The sequence below is a fragment of the Micropterus dolomieu genome, linkage group LG23 (assembly GCF_021292245.1).
Source record: "Micropterus dolomieu isolate WLL.071019.BEF.003 ecotype Adirondacks linkage group LG23, ASM2129224v1, whole genome shotgun sequence".
In the NCBI taxonomy this organism is placed as follows: Eukaryota; Metazoa; Chordata; class Actinopteri; order Centrarchiformes; family Centrarchidae; genus Micropterus; species Micropterus dolomieu.
Genome location: NC_060172.1, coordinates 35,579,785 through 35,584,623, shown reverse-complemented (window position 1 = coordinate 35,584,623; position 4,839 = coordinate 35,579,785). Strand labels below are relative to the sequence as shown.

At 39.4% G+C, this 4,839-nt stretch overlaps 1 protein-coding gene across 1 annotated transcript in view; it reads right to left on the bottom strand.

The window, feature by feature from the left end:
* The window catches only part of LOC123963799 (biotin--protein ligase-like), a 65,362-nt gene that overhangs the window by 3,718 nt on the left and 56,805 nt on the right, over positions 1-4,839 (bottom strand). The gene's annotated exons all lie outside the window — the stretch shown is intronic.

Here is a 4,839-nt window from a genome sequence, read left to right as displayed (position 1 = left end):
AACTATTGTTACTAGTCCTATTATTATTATTGTTATTATAATCATTAACATTACGATTATTATCATTAACACTACTATAAATATCTGTACCATTTTTCATTTAGTCTATAGCAACATCACCTTTACTGTCTGTACCTCTGTGTGTATATTGTGTAGGCTGCCTCCCTCCCCTCTCTCTCCTTCCATCCCTCTCTTTTTCTCTCTGTTGCTCTCTTGCCCTCTCTCTCTCTCTTTCTCTCTCTCTCTCCCCCTTTATCTCTCTGTTCCTCTCTTGCCCTCTCTCTCTCTCTCTCCCTCTCTCCCTCAACCCCAACCGGTCGAGGCAGATGGCCGCCCACCCTGAGCCATGGTTCTGCTTGAGGTTTCTGCCTCTTAAAAGGAAGTTTTTCCTTGCCTCTGTCGCCTAGTGCTGCTCTTGGTGGGAACTGTTGGGCTTCTGTAAATAACATCACAGAGTACGGTCTAGACCTGCTCTTTTATGAAAAGCGCTGTGAGATAACTGTTGTGATTTGGCGCTATATAAATAAAATTGAATTGAGCTCAAAAATCATTTTTTTCCTGAATAAATAACAGCTGGTAGCCTGACTGAAAGCAAAGATCAGATTCACCAGCATCTTTCAATGAAATTAATTCCTGTCGGATATTGCTAAAAAACAAGTAGCAACCAAGCGAATTAGAGGAAAAGAAAAGACCATGCTCTACACACTGACAGGATTCTGCTATTTTAGGCAGAATCAATCCAGTGAACATCTGATTGTTATACAGTATGTAGCCTACATTTTCTGTACAGACTAAATAGGCTTTAAAACGCCTTTAATGGAAAGTGAAAGTATTTCTGCACCTTGTGAACGGGTCATACAGGCTGCTTTCCAATATGGCCAGTGACACAGTATGCAGTTTCTGGATTTGAGTAACACAAGTAGAACAACCAAAGCTTGCCTTATTTTGTAAAAGCTTGCATCTGCCCATCTCATTTATATCTGGCACAAGCGCACTGGCTAGAGCTCTCTTGTGTAACGCACGCACACAGCTTGGATGACAGTTCATACCAATTGATTTTCAACGGCAGTTTTTTGTCTCTATTTTAATACTGTGTGGTTTATCGGCCAAATTGTTTGTTCAATGTTAATGGTGAATGTTCTTTTAAACTGTACAATTTATCTAACTTAATGTTAACTTGTTAAATCTGCCTTTCTCCTTACTCTGTCTCCCTGCCTATGCTTGGATGCGTGTCGCCAGCACTCCGGTGTTGCCGAAAGATTAAGTGTTCCACCGACGTGTCTTCACTGTCCTGTCAAACTAAAAGCCTTTGCAGAGTCATGTAATTGTGTCTTCATGACATTTCATGAAATTCTGAAGAAGTGGTGGCAATAATTTTGCAGCGTACGTAACGGAAACCCTGCTCTTAATCTGGCCCCTCTTGTGGGACTAATTTGCCTTGGGAGAGCCTACCAGGGGCTACTGCCCTGGTCAACACAGGTCCCAGGATCACAGGGACATACTAACGCCTCCACTGTGTGCCTAAGGTGGCGATTCTTTGGGGGGGGGTCCATCCATGATTCGAGAAGTTGAAACATCCTTGGCATCATTTCTTTTATTTTACCTCTGTTGTGTTATTGCCGACCACAGCAGGGAGCTTGGCATGTGAATGCTGGCGTCTGGTGACAATAAATTGAGAGGTAGCAGCATATCTTTGTTTAAAATGATATACAGTATATAATGCATTAAAACATTTCATTACTCAGCTTTATCTCATGATACAACTATTGGTGTGAGTATTACCTAGCAATGTTTAAACCCATATTTAAACAGTGTCTAATGAAACATCACACTATTATCCGCTGATTAGCTTCAATGTGATCATTTGATATTAGAACATCTCTAATATTCACAGGTTTACTCTTGTAACTTGTATAAAAATACAGATTAACTATGTGAATCATACAGTGCACCATGCCCAGCTTGAGATTTGAACCCGCGTCATCCAGCTGGCATAGAGACCCAATAAATACTAAACTATAGACCTGCAACATTTACAGGCTCCACTGAGTAAACGAAGAGAAAGTGTCAGCAGAACAACTGATACAGGCAGAGTGTAAGAATTGTTGATAGCGACGCCATTAAACACACTTTCCAAAGACAGAAACATGACATTGATCGTCCTTGTGATGAAATGTAATATTATTATTTACTAATCAGCCTACATGTGTAATCTAATATAAATGGTATATATAATATAAGGTTTGGTCTTGGCTTCATTTTGTAATTTCAGTTAAGTCCAGCTACAAAAACAGGAAACAGGCTGCCCTCTAGAATTGTGGGTGTGTGATACCATAATGAGATCACAGCATCAGTTACATAATTTCTTAATTCTAAATTCCTATAATACATTAAACATCATCCAATTTTCACCAGAATTTGTATGTAAATACTGCAAGATACTGTTTATTGCATGGGCACACAAAATCTGGTTTCATTTATTTAAATTATACAATTATGAATTATTATTAATATAATATTCAATATCTATTAATGGCATCTCCACAGATTGATGGATTTAATAATATTTTGCACCAAAATACAAAAAAACGCATTTATCTATGGTTGTATTTGCACCAAATTTGTCATGGTATATTTTGATCACATCAAGGGGTGGTGCACCTAATTTTGTGTCAGCTTTCAGTAAAATATATTGTAATTCAAAAATAACATACGCAGATCAAGAGGCTTCTTCAGTTCAGGACTGAAGAAGCCTCTTGAATGAGAGGCAAAAAGTCTTTTGGTATCTTCCAAACGCAGCTGCCTTTGGCTTTAACACACCTTAATCTGCACAGACAAAAATTAAAGTGCAAAAATATAGTGCAAAATAAAAATTTCAAACAATAAAAATGGCATGTGTGGTCCCAAATAATCTTTTGTCACCTTTCTGAAGTCTCTGAGTTAATAGACCAGTGCGAAATTGACATGGGCGTTGTCTGTATCAGGTGATGCAGCTCAACGTACCAAATGAGTAGATATAAAGTATTTGAAAAATAAATGTGTGGTTTGCGAATTCTAAATCAAAATGCATTGGTGCTTGGACCCCTAAGTGTACAGAAAAGAGTAGTGTCCCTCCAGCTAGCAACCCCAAAAAAAACTGACTGTCATCCTGTGTCAGTATACATAAGCTCCACCCATGGTTCGGTCACTAAGATCAAACAGTTGCTTATTTATCATTTTGACAGGATGATAATGTATAAATCTCAAACAAGAAAAACCTCCCTTACAAAAAAGTTTTTGAAACAAAGAGCAAAGGCGAACACATTATTTTTGTCTGACCAAATTCTGAAAAACAACTTTTTACATCTTATATGTGAATGTGAGAGTCAAGGAGAGGCTGACTAGAAGGGCCAAGGGGTCATTTTAACCCACCTGGCTTTTTCAAATGCATGCATCTCCGTGAAAATAAAATCCTTATATCTCTCATTTCATGACTTTCCTAAAATTGGTTTATTAATCTAGTGAATTTCAGGGGTTGTGGGATAAATAAGAACCTTATGATCTATGAGGCAAGGAAAAACTTCCTTTTAAGAGGCAGAAACCTCAAGCAGAAGCATGGCTCAGGGTGGGCGGCCATCTGCCTCGACCGGTTGGGGGTGAAGGAGAGAGGGAGAGAGAGGGAGAGAGAGAGAGAGGGCAAGAGAGGAACAGAGAGAGAGAGAGAGAGACGACGAGAGAGCGAGGGGGAGAGAGAGAGAGAGAGAGAGAGAGAGAGGGCAAGAGAGCAACAGAGAGAAAAAGAGAGGGATGGCAGGAGAGAGAGGGGAGAGAGGCAGCCTACACAATATACACACACAGAGGTACAGACAGTGAAGGTGATGTTGCTATAGACTAAATGAAAAATGGTACAGATATTTATACCTAGAACTGCTGAGGGGTCATTTTTAGCCCCTCATAGAAACAGCTGTTTACTGCTGCGCTCAACATTTGCACCGGTTGCCTAGCAACAGCTATTATTTAGACATCTTTTAACAAGCAGGCTGCTATTTCACAAGCTAGAGCTATAAATTTGATAGATAGATATGACAATAGATAGATCGGAGCAAAAGAAGGATGAATGCCCAAGAAGTTCTGGGAATGACTTGAGTGAGGGAGAATCGGATGGGGCAAAGATAACGGTGGTCATCACTTACAGTGTTGTCTGTCACTTGCGCAACAGCTTGACTAATGCAGGAAGTACTCATGGGAGTTGTAATGTCATAGTGTCACATTGCAATGTGTTTTTTATTGCAGATGCCTTTTGAGAAGACCACAATTTTTCAATCCGCCAAAGTGGCTAGTGAGAGTGAAGGTGTTACCCGCCACCAGAGGATGGGAATAAGTCACACATGTCCAAGTCACAAGCAAGTCTCAAGTTACTGTGATGAAAGTCAAGCAAGTCAAGTCATATGAAATTCTTAGGAATTCAGTTTGTTTAAACAATTTAAGAGAAGTGGCAATTCAACTGTATGATCACATTTTGGAAGATGTAGTGTTTCTGTTCTAACTATATTGAACTATACACAAAGGTGTTTCTATTATTTAGTCTACTATTGGCTTCACTGATTATTGAAAGAGGGTAGAAATAGATTATAGAGTAATACATGTGTCAGTAACGGTAAGCTCTTACCATTCCTGTTTGTTTCCATGCAGACAACTACACTGTGGGGACAAAGCATAAAGCCTTACATAGTCAATACCATGAAAAATGAATATTTTACACAGGTTTTTCTAAGGATATGTCTTATGTCGTATTTTTTTTCAAAAACAGCACTGCCCCTTGGCAGCAACCGGCTGCTGCTGCATCACGCCGTAGATTGA